Here is a 20,600-nt window from a genome sequence, read left to right as displayed (position 1 = left end):
TATGTAAGGCCGTTCTCAAATTATTTTCCTGGGCAAAATTTCCATACAACAGTTGTACGTGACCTTGACATTTATCTCAAAACCAATAAGGTCATCTACCGGACAAGGGCAACGTACCACTGACGTTTCATGGTCCATGGTCAGATCTATAAACACGTGGGGTCATCAGCTGTTCAAAGGCAGCCATATCCTCAGGTTTATTAATACTAGATTTAATGGTTCTCGGCGCCCAATGCGTACAAACTTGCTTGGGTGCCGAGGATGCTCTAACCAAATTACAATCTAAATATACATTCAACCAATGTTTAAAGTTAAACCAATATGTCTATGTGTATTTAAAAAATGTTTCACCATATTGATCGTGATCAGTTTCAACACGTTTCAAGCAATTTCGTTATCATTTATAAAACAAAACAAGTATCAACCAATCCTTGATTTCATAGTATATGAAAAACATAATAAATCAAATGACATGACATCAGTAAATAAATGCAAAAATCCAATTATCGTAAGATCTAATATAATCATGATTTTAAACTAAATCATATCAAACTTTCTTACTTATTCTACAGCCAATTGTGATCAACATTTTACAATCTCTAAAATGTTTTAGGATTAGCCGAACTTAAGCTGAAAGTAATATCGCAGTGAATAATAACATCCATACTGAATGAAAATGTGGAACAAATGCAAGTTGGAATTTACCCTTCATCGGTTTCAAACACATATACAATTTAAAAGCAATACTTATATGAAATACTACAGAAACAAGCTCAGTAGACGAAAGTAAACTAGGTATGTTTATGAAGGATTGTTAGGTACCGCCTTGGAACGGTCAGAAAAATGTAAATTTACAGCTTTACTACCATGTTTCAAAAGTTTTTCCCTCATAAGTTTACTGCGAGAGCTGAATTTTTTGGCATCTGTGCATATTCTAGCGAATCTTATCAACGGTTCAATAAAAACACCATATGATGGTGAACTAGGAACATCTTCATCTAAAGAAGGGTAGTTAATTATTTTGAAATTAAAATCATCAAGTTTATCATAAAGATTGATATTCAATTTATCTTCCCTTACTTTGAATTGCAGATCTACATAGGAGTTTTTTAGATTGGATGTATAAGATTTATTAAGTTGCAATTGTGAAGGGTATATCGAGTTAATATTATGTGTAAATACCGGATTATCCAAACTTAGGCTATCGTCAATATATCTTTAAGTATTATTGAATTTATCAACAAGGGCAAGATCTCCAGACTTAGATAGAACATATATTTACTTTCGTAGCAGTATTTAAAGAGGTCTGCAAGTAAATGTTCATAATTAGCACCCATTGGAAGGCCCATTGTTTGCTTATATAAACATTTACCGAATTTTAGAAAAAAAATCAGTACAAAAGTTAATACTTCAAAGACATATGTGCACGTCCAATAGATATAATCATCTGAGCGATCATTGGTAAAAAAGAGCTTTTTTATCATTAACTTAAATATAAGTTTTTTTCCCTAGCAAAGGTTTTTTGATAAGAGGAGTCAATTTGTTTGTAACTAAATACTGTGGAATAGATGTATAAAGCATTGAAAAGTCATAAGTATTAAGGACTGAAGCCTTATATCGTCTACTTTCAATATCATTAACTACCTCTAAAGAATTGTTAATGGACCAAAAGAGATTAATTCCAGAGTTCTCATAAACTTTGTTACTATATTTTTTTCACATGCATCTTAATGGCAGTTAAGCAGGATGTAAGTAAAATCGAAACCTGTTCAGTAGATCAAGAAATGGAATTAACTATAAATCGTGATTTAGACAGTTTTTTATGCATTTTAGGTCACCAGTGTATTGTTGGAATGTTTCTATGATCATCAACACAACTTGAAAGTTCTAGAAGATTGTAACTCTTCAATGATAATATTTACATAATAACGTCAAACTATAAGTACATTATTAGCTGCTTTGTCACATGGAACGAATAACGAATATTTTTTTATGTAGGGATTTGATATCCATTATCAGTTTTGGAGTATCGAAATAGATTTTGGGGGAGGGCCAATGGATTATTGTAAAAAAACTCGATTTTCTTATCTATTAGGAAAGATATTTTATTCAACCACGGCATTAAGGCAATAAGTTCAACCCCTTCTCTTTTACACCAGCTTTTACAATATTTAGATAAAGTTTCTGTCAATTTTATTTTACATGTATTGAAATTAATATCAGATGCTATCCGGTATGTAGGGCCTTTCTTTAGCACATTTCTTAGGCGATTGTTTTTAATAAACTTAAAATCTCCTGTAACAAAATGTCCAACAGCATCGTAGCGGTACACTGAGTCAATGCAACCTCACGAAGAAATGTTATCTTCTGCTACTACTTTATTATAGTTAAATATGAAGTTTCGAATAGTCTTTTTATATTTATAACACATTTTTGGCACTTTTTTATTCTTCAAGTATTGCTACATTTCTACATTCTACATTTTTATTCTTGAATTAACCATTTAAATTGAGAAGGTCAAGTCTATACCCTTGTTGCTAAAAGAACATCTCTTTTGCGTGTATAAACATTTCCAATAGTAGGATGAAGGTAGTGTTTTGTATAACCATTAACAATAAAAGCGCATTCCTAAGTTATTTAGTAAATCTATAAGTTAATTGAGAGCTAAACAAAAATGTGCCTGACTGGAAATATATGTAAACATATCAATCATTTTTCCGAGCTGTACTGTCTAATGTCAACCATAGACAAGAAATTTAATAAACTTAGCTGAAAAAGATGTTATTTTTAATTTAATTTGTCAAACAAATACGTGCTAGAAAACAATTACGAAACGGTCATGATCGGTCATTTGTGTTAGGTTTCCCACTTTTAGACTAAACTTGGTCCGGAAGCACTTTGATCATTATTTAAAATTGAACTTATAGGTTTCTTAATATTTGATACCTATAAAATACTAACTCTTGTCACATGGAACGGTGAAAAGTGCAGATTATCGGTTCACGAAGAGCAAAAATAAGATAGATAACTAACACAAGTAACCCTGTCCTCAATCAAAATTCTGCTGATAATCGACAGCGGTCTGTTCAAGTATTAAGTTAGGAGAACCGAATTCTCCTCGTCCAGATAAATCCCCGCACTGAGATCCGGAGTCTTTATCCCCATCTTTAGATCCTCTCTTTGGACAAATAACCCTGCATGTAGTTCTTTGCTTCATTTTGACAACGTGCCAGCTTACAGTTTCCGGTGTAACCGTATTTGCGGAAGTATTCGTTTTACATTTAAACAACACCAAAAAAGCCTTTTTAGTTGTTAAGAAAATATTTTTAGAGAACAAAATCAGCTTCCATTGCATCAAAAGTTTATATCTGAAAAACTGATTTGTCTCTTGTAGGAACACAACTTAAAACATATTTATCGCCAAAGCGATTCTTGGTCCGACAGTATACATTATAAAATTCCATGTGTTGATGGCAATACATAAAGGCATTTGTTTAGACATAAATTAAAATATTCTTAGAGGGGTTCCGGAAAGATTTATCAATGATGGTAAGAGGGTTTGTCCCCAACAGGTTGATGACACCTTTCCGGAACCCCTGTAAGAATATTTCAGTTTATGTCTAATCAAAGCATCTTTGATGCACATAGCATGTGACGTTTTTCGGAATCAACTATAACAACACTAGTGCCTACATTTGGATCAACAACACCAATTCGTTCAATCCGTATAAACACCTTTATCAAAACCCAGCGTTATATCAATGGGGATTTTTTTAATCTTGTGAAGTACACCGAGCTAGATTCGCAATTTCCAGTACTTCCGATTGGTTTGAATTTACATTCCAGTTAAAACCTTCATCTATTTTAAAACAGATCGTTTTTATTTCTCTCCGGTCTAGTCATAAAAAATGGGAACGAATCACAGTGGGATCTTTTGTAACAAAACGATACAAAATTAACTTAGATGTAATCAATGAAAACATTACATCCATAATAATTTTTAAAAAACAACTTGATTTTGTCTTTAAATAGATGTTTGTGATATATATCTTCGTTTCTGTTTACATGTATACATCATGTAGTCACACTGTTATTAATCATTGCAGTTTACATATGGTTTTTGTATACATGAAGCAGTTCAAATGTCCTAGTAAAGCCGCTGTTTTAGTTAATGATTACCTTTTATGGGATTTTCACCATTTGTAACCATTCTCTCTCTTGAACAACGAAATAGTTATTATGTAATAAAAGTCTGCAAACTTTCTCTCAATAAATTTAATTGAAATGATGATCTCATTCAAGCTTTTGTAAAATTAAATCCGATAAAATTCCGTCTTTTATTGTTTTGTCTCTCTTCTACTCTAGATCTAAAACGAATCGCCGATCAATTTGGTCCATGTCTTCGGATTGAATATCTTAGTTTAACGGAGCAAATCAACAAGTTGAGCATTAATGACTAACACGGGCTATCTCAATCTATAAAGCATTTTATAAACAATTACATTCAGAGGATATATATGTCGTTTTTATTTTCTCAAACGTAAACTTCCATTGGTATGTTCGTCTATACTACTCCCATTTCTCACATAGCATGAAGCTACATTGCAACATAGCATCACGCTAACGAGAGGGATATTCATAATGTTGTTTCACAGTTCTGAAATAATTAAGTTTCAATCGAAATAAACTCTTCTCACTTCATGACCAATTTCAATGAACAATGAATGTGATTTTTGATATACATTAATAAACGTTAAGTCCGAACTACCTACTAATTTATGCTTTAAAGGGTATGTCATGTTGCCTAGAAATCAATAAAACAACAGAGATAACCCTCTATGAGCCGAAAAAAAACATCGATGAATGCTTCCACAAAAAAAAAACATTGAAATGTTCTGCATCGCAAACTATTTAGAAGAGCATAAGAATTTCCCGGTGTCAAATCAGCAAGAGATACAAATAAATTCCATTAGACATTTATGCTTGGATATTAACCAAGCTTCTCGTAATATATCATTCCCTTCAATCACATGAACTTTGGCAATAAATCCAATGTGTATAAGCAAATGGGTTATATAAATACGCATGATTTGCAAGAAAATGATAAATGAGACAAGTGTTTCATTACTTTTCTTAAATGTTGCCTTCGAACATACTCTCAAATGTGATTAATTCTTCCATTTAAGAGTTATATATTTCCACGATTAAGATATATATGTTGGTATACCAAGATTAATTAACTAAAGTGTGCCATTATGAACCGGACAGTATTTATGACGCTCCTCAACGGTCGCCATATTATCAAATGTGTTTTTTCTATTGTTTATACAGTTGTTCGCTTTGCAATTTCTACTTAATCCTCTTAATAAATAAATAAGAATATTGACATCCCTGCATAAAAAAAACATCACAACCGCATATATTTGTTTCAAATAGAGAACGATCAAATGTTTATTTTCTTTATTTACTCTTTATATTAAGCAACAGTAAATCTTGACCAAACATATCTATAAACACAAACAGACGGACATCGCTTAATAACCAGTGTTCCCATCAAATATAAACCAAAATTCGCTAAACAATATCATAACTAAAAATAGAGTATGTCCGTTTATTTTGATATGAATTATACTATATCCATCTTATGAGTATTAATTAAAAAATGTCTACAATCCAAGTTTCATGAACATCAATTATAATGTTTACATGCGGAAAAAAGTGAATGTGCATATTAAAGCATTGTTCTAAAAGGATCTTAAGACATTTAGTGATCACATTCTGTACAACATACTAATTACGAGTACAATTGATACTGCAAAAAGTTTTCCAGTTTTCTAAAAACTTCCCTTGAAACTTGTTGGGCTAGTCTTTCTAGTATTTGGACTGTGTTATTAAGTAAGAATTAATTCCTAAATTAAGAAATCAAATTTCAGTCTCAATTCAATCAAAACACGTATATGAAGCGTTATCGAATATTAAATAATTCATGAAGTTGATAAAGACAATTAGAATATTTTATGCTGATGGATTAATAGAACTATGTAGTTGCTGTGATGTATAATTGAGGGGTGAAAGCGAAAAGGTTCTATCTTGTTCTTTATATAATGTCACTTAGAACCTTAAGGCATTCACCCCTCCAGTAACAGAGTGGCCATCATACTGAATTGTTCGTCTATTGCACTATAAAACAGGTGTTGACTTATATTCAAACACAATATTGGATAAAAACCTTCCTCCTTTAAGAAAGTTGCGAGAAATTTACTTAATAATAAATCTAAAGATAATATCTACGTTTGGCCATACACTTTTTGAGTTATTATATAACTTGGCTTGTGAATTAATTTAAATGCTGCAAGTGAATTTTCAAATACAAAAACAAAATCTGCATCATTCGCCATGACGAACAGGCCCCAATATCACGAAAAAGACTTAAGTCAAATTTCAATCTCAGTCTCAACTCATTTTACCACATAGCATCAAAGGTTATTAAAAATAGCATATAATTTGACACCTTTGTAAAGGCATTCTATCATGTGATATGTTGATTTATGCCTTTGGTGAAGATTCCAAGAGAATAACATTCTACAGCGAAAAACGTTTTTCCGTACAATTTCTTGTTGTTGTTTTTTAACAATTACTCAAGTATATTTTTGCTCTGGAATCAAGTTTCTTTGAAATATTGACAAAATCAACACATTCTGTGAGAAAAAACGTTTTCAAAAATTGTAAAAACATGCAAGATTTTAAATCATACTATGCATGTATGTGGTAATTTGAATTAAGTTTGAGTTTGAGATTTTACTTGAGTATTTTTGTGATATTGGAGCCTGGTCTTTCGTAACACATTACGTTAACTTTGTCCATTGGTATTATACGGTACATATTTAAATAAACATTTTAAAAACCCATTAAAACAATACATGTATAAATCGTACTATAAAAATATTTTACAATAACACTAAAATCGCTTAAATAAATGAATGACACACCGTGTTTTATTACAGGTCCTGTATTACAACATTTTAATAACACATATATGTTATTGCTGAAAACGAGCATTTTATAGAAATATCAAACAGCATAGACATCGTTCCAAAAAAGGACTATACTATTGTCAACAAATTTAGGGTCAGTTTTCAGTAACACTTAAAATAATATCTGAATAATGTTTAACATTTCGTGTTTTGTTCTATTGTAAACAATAACAAGATACATGTAGCTGTATAATATGAGTTTTGTTCTAAATTGTTATACAAATCAAATGTTTTAAACTAAACGCGGTGTTTGATAAAGAAATTTAACTTTTTATTGGCTTGTGTTTTAAGTGAAAAGGTACAAAAAGGATAAGAACAAATATGAACTTTATACCAAGTCTCTTTTAAAATGTAATGCTATTAGAAACATTGCAAACAAGAGTGCAATCGGAGCGAACGACAACGGTCATCTGATCTTCTTATTTCAGCTGAACAACCTGACTCAATAATAAACAAAGTCAGAGCCATGCTTCTTACTACCCATGTGCTTATTGTCTCAAGTAGGGTGTTTACCTAGATTGATTTAAAGATGCACTATTACTCAAAAATAAGATTTAACACATGTTATACAATTGTTTTTACATACCAAAAAAGGATAAATAAATGTCGAAAACAATGGTTCTTATGAAGGATACCGAGTTTAATATGAAAGAAATGTGCAGAAAACACGGTATTGCTTACCTGAAACGATAGTAGATCACAGCAAATATTTTATCATTCACCAATCATTTAATATATTTGCGTTTTTAGCTATTAAATACACGGTTATAATATTGTTTATAGTAATTAATATTTTCCATAAGTGCCTTATTTAGTTAGTATTTGATGGTGTATCACTCAGAATTGATGTTTTTCAATACCAAGGCTCCCGTAATGAATCATCGAAAGATACAACCTACATCGTTTCGTATCCATCTGACAAAAAGGTAATTTCCTTACTGAGCTGTTGAGGTGACGAGAACAGATTGAACAACTGCATGAGTGCATCTCTATTTTCGTTGTTATGGTATCGCGTATTTGGACTTAAAATGAAACGTTCGTTTTATGCACTTCTTGGCTTGATTAGTTATAACCATTGTCATGTCTCTTACATCCTTTCATCGCCCGTTTATTTGTAAACCAACTGAACGTAATAATGAACGTGCTTTGAGTCGAGTTCATTTGAACACCAGGGCCTTTCTTCGAAGCTTCCCGGTTACCATTTTTAGACACGAAGATTTTATATTTGATTATTTAGCAAATATGGCGTCTTTAGCATTAAAATAATATAAAGAAACATATAAACACATTTTTTCTGTCAATCGGTTTTAGTGGGTTGTTTAAAGGTTTTTTTTCTTTCTATCTAACATACGACAAACATCATTTCATCTACACCTTGTAGATACAACTGAGGTTTTGGAGCAGTAACAGCAGTAAAAATTGCTTAGTGATAATCTCAAGCCTTTCTGGAAATTCTCAGTATTATTCAACATTTTCACACCCAAGTGAAAAAGAATGAAGTACATTTCAAAATTTACAACTTTTACACAAAAGGTTGATTTCGATAAAAAACATATTTAAAACAATTAGAATCCTAAATCTAAGAAAGTCTTGAAATATGTTTTAAAAATAGAACACCTTAAGGAATACAATCAAAACAGACATTGAAACAATATTTCAAACATAAACACTGAGTGTGTGTTTACCAAAATTGTTTGGCGAGGCCTACCACGTTTCAGCCAATCTTGATAATATTCGATATTTAAATATCAATAAATGTATGAATAAATATCATATTGGTTGTTTTGGAGTTTGGACTTCATCATCCTTGGACCCACGCGAAAAGCCCTTGCAAACGTGTTCTTAGTCAACCCAAACCTGTTATAAACAGCTTACAATAACGTGTCTTCCGGTTCGGCCCTCTGGAATGTGTGTACTAAAAGCTAACACAGTATTCATAAGTCGCTCCGGGCGCTGATTATATGTGGTATTGTCCCGAATGTTGCTTGATTTAGGGACCAGTTAATAAATTGCAGAAGAATGTTGTTGATATTTTCCACGGTGAAAGATTGTGCTTTTTTTTTAAGAAAAAAAGTTTTATTTAATTGAATTTAAATATTATAATAACTTTGTTTTGAAAATATTGATTTTGAATATCAACTTTGCCGTAATTAGATCAAAGGTTACACGGTTCTATAACAATTTCCTATATGTATCTAAATCTCCTACGTAGTAATCGCAATTGCCGAGCTTCACAAAAGGAAGTTTTGTAAAACTAAAATTATGCTTAATGGTTCGTTTTGCAAAGTTTCTAAAATGAATACCTTCCAGGTTGTTTCCTCATTATGTATAAAAATAATCCCCATTCAAACAACTCATAACAATACATTGTGTTCAAAAACACAAATACACTTGTTGCAGTATCATCGGCAATAATGATTTTCGAACAAATGTAAACTCAATATTTCATCATTTAAGTAAAACAACTTTCCATTGGTAATCCGGATTCATGTTTTTCTTCAATTTTTATCGCGTCGACTTGATGCTATGCATCAAATTTTTACATGTAGCCGTTCTGTAACAGATACAGCTCTGTGTAGATTTGCGGAGGACTAGAGTAAACTAATTGCAAAGGCCATGGTCGTGATCTGTCTGCATACTCGGTTTGCAGCCAACTAAGATTGCCGTTCAAAAAGACATTATCTCTGTCTGTTTAATTTTCTTTGTGCTGAAGTTTGATTCACATTTTAAAAACCGCGTACTGAGGTTTCGATGTATATAACTGAAATCATAAATCATCAAAAGTTCCCCCGATGCGATCATTTCCACGAATCTTTTACAACAAGTTTATACGTAATCTTAATACTAGGACATTAACAACTTTATTGCATAATAAATATTTCCCAGAATGTTTATGTTGAAAGAAAACGCAGTTGCCTAAGTAAAATTTTCCATTCTTCAGATAAAACACTCAATGCAAACTTTTTTACATCATTAATGGTAAATGTTTCCTTTGATAAATAGTTTTAGGAAGAAACATAATAGTTTTCAAAGATAAATCATTTTGATTTATCAATTACAGCTTTTAAACAAGTAACCAGGTTTTTACCTGTAAAACGACATGGAGTTTCAATGGATGAGAAAAAAAGCATCGATATTGTGTTGAAGACTAGCATCGCTGATGTACTTCATGACATAAATGTTCCCTCGTTTGTTTAATAAGCTATAATACATTGATATTTGTATTTCAGCATCACCATCATCGTTGTCAACGATACGTTCTGTGTTCCCATCTGTTATAATTTGCATCCCCTTCTCCTGTATTTGACACAGAAACCTCGGTATCTGTGACCAGACTGGCTGTCGCTGGTTTCAGTTAAAAGCACTATTTTACTCAAATTCCGCTTTGATGCTGTCACTCCATGCACCAGTGCTCACCAGATATTTTTTTACTTCCCCTGACATAATCGTTCTGAAAATGTGCATACTGTATACTCGCATTATCTGTTTCCTTTCTATTTTTGGTTTCATGAAAAATGACTGAAATAACACTCCTCCATAATGAAAGGTCAATGGGAGAATCGTCAATAAAAATAAATTAAAAATAAAATTTAAAGTAAATGAAATTATTGTGTGAGAAAAAACTGAAAATAGAAATTAATTTTCTAATTAGCAATTAATTCATTTCTGCAGATTCAATAGTATTATATTTTTTATATTTTACAGAGGATAAACTTCAGTAATATATACACACAGTATTTGAATAAAAACTGGCAAACCTGAGGTACTTTAGACCAATTCAGATTTTATTTAAGATAACTTCCTCAAAATACTTTCCGCGTAATCATGAATATTATTCAAACATATACCCAAGATAAAATCACAGCTCTACACACCTATATAGAGGAAGGTCCAAATGATAACGAACGGCACAAAATTCTTCGCTCTCCTTATTTCTAGCCAATTGTTGCTTACAATCCAAGGGAAATAACTTAGATATCAAGTATATAAAAAGAAATATTCAATAGTACTGGACACTGCACACCAAATGAAGAACAATATACAGCCACTAAATTCAAACATTATGATCGCACGAGTAAAAACACCACAATTTACACAAAATTATTAACAATAATTGGTAGTATTACAGTTCATCTTATCTTCGCTAGATCTAAAACTGTTATGAGCACCTTTTGTAAGAATTCCTTTGTTAAGATGCTATTAAAGGACTAACATCACAAGAAAATAGGTCTTCAGTGTCATATACGGGTTGTTTTACTGTTTAATAGATGCAAGGATCATAGAAGGATCCAGCTTACCGCTGCTGTATGACGGACGATGATCGACACAAGTTTGTGCAGACAAGCGACAATGACACAAAGACTATCACATTATTTTTGATTTTTTGAAAAAGCAGACGGGCTTAACAAAACTGGGGGGATATAATTATCGCTTGCACGAATAGAAAATGGCAATGAATGTCGGTCAGTGGGTAGAGCATGAAAACAATAATAGTAAAATCTGAAGAAAAATGTGGCACATAACAGGTTTTGCATTTTAAATACAGAGTACACTGTGTATATCAGATAATACAAGTTTCTTTAAAAACTATAACCACTTTCATAAATATGACACAAAAATCACCATCTTTGTCTAATAGAATAAAAGAGATGGAAGAGTAAAAATTGATTTTTTCTTAGCTTACAATATTTCACCTAAGATTTCTTTGTTCGAAACAATTGGTTGGCATTAAAAGTTTAGCAATTTTAGCGATAAGATTATGTATTTTGAGCAAAATCTAAGTATTTATCCCTAATTCTTATTTTTATTTCAACATGTACTTCAGATTTTAATCGTTTGCCAAAAAGTAGCAGAGCTATTATAATAGGCAGAAGAGCTCTCCAATTTACTCGACTGTGTTGAGACGTATTGAGCGCAGGAAGAAGGACGTATATATTTTTCAAAACATGCTTTTTGTTTTAATTGAATTGGGATAAACAACATTGTTATCAACTTTTTACTTTTACCTTGAACAATTATTTGTTGTTGTTTGATATTCTATATAAAAGTACGCTCAATATGGATGAACCAGACTCTTGAAATAGTGTTTTTTATTGCAAATTTAAGTTCACTTTCGAACAAATTTATCTTTTGGTTTGCAATACAGATAGAAAAATGACTTTAGCGTTACCTTATATCCTTTTTGATGAACCTTGAATCCAAGGTAAATTATCAAGAGCGGCTTAACAAGGAGAGTGTCTAATATTTGTCAGAGTACGAGTGCTGTACAGCATGAACCAGTTCGACATATGGCTAACCAGTGACCACTAGGCAGTGACTCAGTCACACAGCATCCAGGACAGACTGTATAGATATAGGTATCCAATTGCTCTTATAACTCTTTGGATGTTATGCGTTGAACCTTAAACTAAAACTAACATAACATTGTCACTCATGTTTCAATAGCAAAACAACTGTGTACCTAGACGGCGGAATTGTACTGATATAGTTTTTATTTTTTTATTTTTTATAACTAGTAAGACAGTTTAGGTTGAAACACACACGCAGCACACTAAATGGGAATTGACATTAATGATAATAAACAAATACAAATTCATGAGCATGTATGTATTGTGGTTCTAGTAAAATATAGCTATAACAAAGTACGTGCCGAAATTTATTACTTAATTATGAATCTGTGTTTCATATTTTAGCAGCATGTTTGATATCGTTTCGGCAGCTTCGTTGAACATAGTTTTCATCTTCTGGAACTGTCATAGTTTTCATCTACTGGAACTGTCATAGTTTTAATCTTCTGGAACTGTCATAGTTTTCATCTTCTGAATCTGTCATAGTTTTCATTTTCTGGAACTGTCATAGTTTTCATCTTCTGGATCTGTCATAGTTTTCATCTTTTGGAACTGTCAAAGTTTTCATCTCCTGGAACTGTCATAGTTTTCGTCGACTGGAACTGTCATAGTTTTCATCTACTGGAACTGTCATAGTTTTCATCAACTGGAACTGTCATAGATTTCATCTTCTGGAACTGTCATACTTTTCATCTTCTGGAACTTTCAAAGTTTTCATCTACTGGAACTTTCATAGTTTTCATCTACTGCAACTGTCATAGTTTTCATCTTCTGGAACTGTCATAGTTTTCATCTACTGCAACTGGCATAGTTTTCATCAACTGGAACTGTCATAGATTTCATCTTCTGGAACTGTCATACTTTTCATCTTCTGGAACTTTCAAAGTTTTCATCTACTGGAACTTTCATAGTTTTCATCTACTGAAACTGTCATAGTTTTCATCTTCTGGAACTGTCATAGTTTTCATCTTCTGGAAATGTCATATTTTTCATCTTCTGAAACTGTCATATTTTTCTTATACTGGAACTGTCATAGTTTTCATCTTCTGGAACTGTCATAGTTTTCATCTACTGGAACTGTCATAGTTTTCATCTTCTGGAAATGTCATAGTTTTCATCTGCTGGAACTGTCATAGTTTTCATCATCTGGAAATGTCATAGTTTTCATCTTCTGGAATCGTCATAGTTTTCATCATCTGGAACTGTCATAGTTTTCATCATCTGGAACTGTCATAGTTTTCATTTTCTGGAACTGTCATAGTTTTTATCTTCTGGAACTATTATAGTTTTCATCTTCTGGAACTATCATAGTTTTCATCTTCAGCAACAGTCAAATATGTATTTTCTAGTTTCATCACCCAATTTCAAGTTATGTATTAAACACTTTTTTGACATGTGTTTAAAGTAAACATCTGTATGTATCGTTCTTGAAAAACAAAACGGAAGCACCAAAGTGTTTTTCCTAAGCGAGTGCAACCTTCAAAATGAGCTTTTAGTATAAGAACTGACTGACGAATGAAGTGTCAGGAAATTAAATGAACAAAACTGTTTACATTTAGGCGAAAAATTTCAGTTGAGTCTAGATAGTTAAGACAGGAAAAAACATGCAGTTAAATTTTTCACAAATCGTTTGGCTTATGTTATTAGGTGGGTATTTATAATTAAGCATAAATATGTTCTAGCTTAAACTTACAACCTATTAATTACATAACTGAATTCAACGAATCTGTGAAAAAATCTCCTGTGTATAATGTTAAGAAGTATTAGACATATTTTTTTCCACACTCTTTTTCATATCCACGCCACAACGAAGTGAAGACGAATCAAGATACAGTAAAAATGGATCCTTTACTGGGAATACAAGAGATACAATTGTGATGGTTGAAGCTCAGGTGAAAAGTGGAACGACCGTATCTTTTGACATAGACGAGAAAGGAAAAACAAACACAGACCAGAATACTCCTGATCATTCTAGCATAACTCATTTCGACTTTATTTTCCCAGTCTACGAATCGGGTGAAATGCAGAGAACAGAAACAAATGAAGTCAAATATGACGACCACACAGACAATTATGACGATTATAACAATTATGGCGACAAGATACAGGGGTTGAAGGAAACGACCATTTCGCCTTTCCGGTGATGCCAACATTTGACACATGTGAAAATTTCGCATGCCCTAAAGAAACCAAGTGCAAGCAACGCGAACTTTGCTTGTACTGCGACTGTCCACCTGGGAAAAAAGGTAAGCATCTGAATGTATCGAACGTTTTCTTAAAGTGCCTCTAAGATATTATCGTGGCAGTCACAACGAACAGTCAAAGTAGTTTGGTAAATATATACGAAAAGCTGAAGAGCTTTTTTGCAGATCGATATAAGTGTCTTATTGAAATGACTTTTTTCTTATCTAGGGCCAGAGTGTACCATTGATGACTCTTATTCAGAGCGAACGGACGACTGTCCGGAGTGTATGAAGTGTTATGGCCCATGTAACCCCAACGTGATTTGTGAATTAGCCAGGGGAATTTTCAGCTGCACTAAGTGTCTTCATGGCTGGATTGGGGACAAGTGTCACCAGGATAAAGATGAATTCACCGGTAATAGGATATCTTTTTCAAACACATCAAAGTTAAGGAATTGGATTTCATTGTGTTTAATTAAGCTTATAAATATCATTTGTCAGAGATAGAACACTGCAGATATGGTATAGAAATTGAAGAAGTGCAACTATTTGGTGTCGACTTCATTGGAATCGCATAGACAGACGATAAGAATTGTTACCGAAACCAAGACAAATGTGTTTAAAAAAATTCCAAGTCATTTTGCATTAAGACAATGTTTTAACGATTTATTTAAGCTTTTCCGGACATATGCGACAACCGTGGTGTATGCCAAAATAGCATAGGACACTTCGAATGCCTGCGTACACATGGTTGGACAGGTAATGTTAGCATGTAAAGGGACCCTCTAACCAACGTTTACTATTTCGAATTAGTTCTTCCTTAAATGGTAGTATTAACAAATTCGAAACAAAAATCTTGATTAACTCACAAAATTTGCAAATAAAACATTCAATTCAATTTTTGAGTTTAACGAAATTTGAAGCATAAGTTCTAGATCTTACGATTTCTTGTTGTACGAGTGTTGGTAAGATAGTCCTCGAACAACCATTGGGTTTGGCTGTTTTCGGGTCCCGGTGCTCGTTTTGCCTTTTTTAACAGTGTGTGATGGGCATAAATCTCAAACCTGCTTCTTAAAGTCTACATAAAAAATGATAGTGTAGTTGTATTTTTTGTCGCAAATATTGGTTATATAAACCTACTACGATTGTTTCGGCATTGTAATGTACACAATTGAGCATGTATGTTACCGATCAATATGCCTGCATCTGAATCTGAATGTCTACATTTTACATAATTATCTAAACAATTCAGGACAATACTGTAAATTGGAAGATAATTGTAAGTATCTGCTTGGTCATGTTTTTACCGTACCATCACTAAACATATTTTAGTACTAATTAATCAGCAAAATGTTTCAAGTAGTATTCTTGCTTTCTTGTACGTACGCATTATAACGGGATCAACTTTATACTCGTGTTGCGTTTGACCATTAATTTAGTCTATCAATTGGCCATATTGTAAAAGAACTGATTGTACAAAAACTGTCCAACCACTTGCCAATAGCGTAACATAGTACAGGACTAAATTTATATATTAGTAGAATCTCTGATCAAAGTTTTCAACTTTGGCGCCAGTAGATTGTATTTTTATCTTTTTCAGAACATACATAGTGAAACAATGATGGAGAGTCAAAGAGGGATACAACTGCTGAATGCAAACAAAGTCGGGCCAGTCCCTTGGCAGTTTCAACGGCAATGCTTATGTCTGCTTCCGTTATCTGGCTATTTGTGAGAATGTGACAATCAATTGTTTTTGCTATGTTTTAAAACAGAATTTTGCTTTTCTCGTGTTTGCTTGTGTTTTACCGCAATAGGTAATTAATGTTCGGCATTCGCCATGACCGAGCTACACAAAAAGATTGTCCAGTGCAATTTCTGTTTATAGACTATGCAAGAAATAGAAATTATTAAAAAGCGAAAGCCACTGAAATTAAATATTAATTATCAAAGTCTAAGTAAAAATGTGTTCGACTCTTTAAATGAAGAATATGAAATGTTTTTTAACACGAACGATTTTGAAATGCTAATGAATCATTCCCTCAACTTGAACAACCTATAACTGGCAATGAAATACATAATACTGTTCAACCGTTTTAGCGAAACAATGCATTGGGGAGTGTTAGTTTGAGGAATTAATATACTTTAGAGACGTATGTGATATAGTTAACGGTATTTTAAATTCATGATGTGTCCCCGACAGGTGAAAGGCGACATAGCCGCCAGATTGGGTAAAGTCAGGCGGGGCAGGGCTCCGTTGTGCGTGATGATAACCACTACAGATAATGTGGATTTCAGGGTTGATCTGGGGTGGGACATACTAATGGACACCGTAGGTTTGATGGTGGCCATGTGCACAGCGAAAATGACAGGCAATTTGAGGGTTGACCTAGGGCTGAATATAATAATGGGGACCGTGGGTACGATAATGGCCCTAGATTTAGGGCAAATGACAGACAACCTTCCTTTGCAGACCAAAAGGGACTATGGAGCCAGAATAGAAACAGACAACAGATAGCAGCAGGTTTCTGGAATGTCCAATGGTGGAGCAGCATAAAGAATCTGATACTTATTTTTATTTAACGAGATAATTGTATTCAACTTTTAAACTTAGATGCAATAGTTGTTGCTGAAACTCATTTGATAAAATAGATTGGTTTAGATAAAATCTCTAACATATTCACACCAACGTCTAGCACAGGTTAGGACGTGTAGGTTTCTTGGTTAAAAATGAACAGTTAAATAAATTTGATGTTTCAGTATAATATTACACTTTTGAATGAATGTTCTGGCTTAAATTGATGCATAAATCGATAAATGTTGTTAAATGTCCTTGTGTGTGTTATCTACCATCTGAAAATTCAACTTTAGGTTCAGATGCAACTATTTACTTTGACACTTTGTTACAAGGTATTTAAGAATGTCCAAATTTAGGAACTATTATAATATGTTGAGATATGAACTTCAAATGTGGTGATAGTGATGATTTCATTGCCCACTAGAGGCTTCAGAGGGGGGCACACCCGGCGCGCGCACCCTCTATAACCGTCCATGTTAAACTTTTATGTCAATATCGGAGGAAAAAATAATAAAATACGCTCATAATGCATCATATCCGACAACAAATTGTTACAGTTTTCTTGATGGATACACCCCGAATCCCCATGCAAACAGTGTATGCCATATACTTTCGGTTCTGAGGGTGGAGTGCACGTCAAAAGGTTGCGCCTTTAAGTTACGCCCCCTCTAACGCCAATTCCTGGAGCCGCCCCTGTTGCCGGTGTGGATAAATACCTTCAAACAATACATTTGATTTTAAAAGTAACTCCTATGGGAACCACCTAATAGAGTTTATTATTGATTACAATTCATATATGTTAAACGATATAAATGTTGTTAGAAATGTATATAATTCAATGTCTGTCAGGTTGTTCAGTCGTTGACTACTGTTCAGTGAGTCATGATAGTTGAAACTGGTTTGAAAATGTTGAAATTGTAAATGTGTCAGATCCACTATTTTCATTGAATATAAGAACTTGTATAGTCAAAAACTACCAGATCATTATATTGTTTTGTGGAACCTGAATGTGAACGTTCCTGCTTTTACTAAATCTGAAATAATTATCATGCCCATGGTGTTAAATAATGGTAAGTCCATGCCAGCAGATTTTGTGCTTCATCAAGCAACAGTAAAACAAGTGAACATTTTAATTGAAAATATTGAACAAGGTTTTGATCCATTTAGTTTTATCATTCCGACGAATATTAAACAGCATGTATATATTATTATTATTATTATTATTATTATTATTATTATTATTATTATTATTATTATTATTATCATTATTATTATTATTATTATTATTATTATTATTATTATTATTATTATTATTATTATTATATTTTCATTGTGATTTTCCTCTTAGTTTGTTCAATGATACTTGCATTATTAGACTAAATGATAACATAATGTTAAACCTTGTTCAGGCTAACCATATTTGGCAGCTGTCTTTGGATGACTTTACGTACCTATTAAGTGCTAGCACTGTTGCTTCGGCTTGATTCCTTCGTTTACAGCTGATATTTGTATTCTGTCATTGAGAACTTGAAATGAATCTATGATTTTATATGGGGGTTTTTGCGTTATTCTTCATTGTTTTTAAGTTGATGCGTGCTCTGATAAGGCTTATATATTTTACTTAAGTAATTATTACATTGTTTGTATTTGTGTATGGTGTGTACGTTTGTTTTTGGTGTTTGCATTTGTGTATGTGATGTTAATATGTTTGAGTCTATACTTCATTGTCATTTAAGCTCTTGCCTTGTGTCTGTAAACTATGTTTATTTTTTAATTTACCACTATTGGGTTTGTCCTTGTATTTTTCATTATTGTATATACAACGTCATAATATATTGATATTGTATAAAATGAACGGAGTGTTATTATAAAATCATGATAACACATTCTGGAAAAGAATAGGTAAATTTGGCATATAAGATGGTACTATCTCATATGATGTTAAAACAGTTCTGTCTAAGATGAAAAATGAATTCTGCAATTTACTAAATGTTCATTGTTCAATTACTAGTGATATTACTGATAATCTGAAGTGTACTTGATTTGGCAGTTGAAAGAGCTAAGTTAGGTAAAGCGACTGGAGTTGATATATTCCGGATGTTTTAAAGTTTTAAAAAGATGAGTCAGCAGTAATGATGTTATATAGCTTTTAATGCCTGTTTTCAAACGGGTAAAGTTCCGTCTGCTTGGGCTAAAAATATAATAACACCAATTCCAAAATCATGGAATAAAGATTCATGCCATCCACTGTCACATAGTGGTTTCACGCTTGCCCCTACTATGTATAAGTTGTACACTACCCTTCTGATTAACAGAATTGTGAAATGAACAGATAGTTTAAATACTATCATGGAAGAACAAAATGGTTTTAGAAAAGTTCAAAGAACCATAGACCATGTTTCTAGATTGACAAACATATTTTAGACTAGTAAAGAACATACTTTCTGTGCTTTTAATGACCCTCAAATGAAGGCGTTCGAATCTTTGAATTGGAATGCCCTTTGGGATAAGCTTGAAATGAGTGCAAAACTGCAGTATAATATGTTAAAGCAAATGTGTTGTGTTTCCCCCCTGCGTGCATTATATAAGCTATTCAACTGACTGGATTACTGATAGATCTGGCGTAAGGCAAGTATGTTCTCTGTCTTCTGTATTATCTAATATGTACACTAATGATTTAGCGTTGCTTATTAAGAATGCAATAAAGGTGTGGACATTGCGGGGGAAAAAGTTTAGTCAATTTAGCAATAGGGAAAACCGTGTTTGTCGGAGACCTCGGAATAAGTTGCTATTTTACAGGCTTTTTAAAATATGCTATGAAGTTGAAAAAAAATGTTTTCTTCTATTACCACTTTCGCATAGGTCTGCTTTAGCCAAATTCAGATGCAGAGTTCCACCTTTACGTCTGAAAACTGATAGATATGGGCATTTGCCGGGACATGAAAGAATTTGTCCGGTTTGTTTAGATCCAGTGGGAACAGAATTACATGTTATTCTCTAATGTCCTGTTTATTACAGTATACGAAAACCAGTATGTGCTCATGCTAAAAGTACATATGTTAATTTCAATGGTTTGACAGAAATCTGAGTTTCTTTTTGCTCAACCAGAACATTATGTTAAAAGATTAGTTGCAAAAACCTTCTTGTAAAATACTTTATTTGATGAATGTTGTTTTATATAGTAAAATGAGTTGGTAAGTGTGACACTTTAATTTAGAATCATTATTACTGAACGGTGAATAACACTTTTTATTATTTGTTTACGTATTTCGCTTTCATTCAATGTCTTAATCTTTTAAGGTTTAACTGCATAAACACTTTTTTAATGCAATGCACTATTTTGTAAGTAATTGATGAATGTATTTGTCTCTTATAATTCTTTACGCGAGCTTACCATCCGGCTTTCTACCAGGTGATTCTACTGTCAACCAGCTTACCTACCTCTATAATAGTTTTGCCA

This window comes from Mya arenaria, chromosome 13 (genome assembly GCF_026914265.1).
Source record: "Mya arenaria isolate MELC-2E11 chromosome 13, ASM2691426v1".
Classification (NCBI taxonomy): domain Eukaryota; kingdom Metazoa; phylum Mollusca; class Bivalvia; order Myida; family Myidae; genus Mya; species Mya arenaria.
This window is presented reverse-complemented; position numbering follows the sequence as displayed.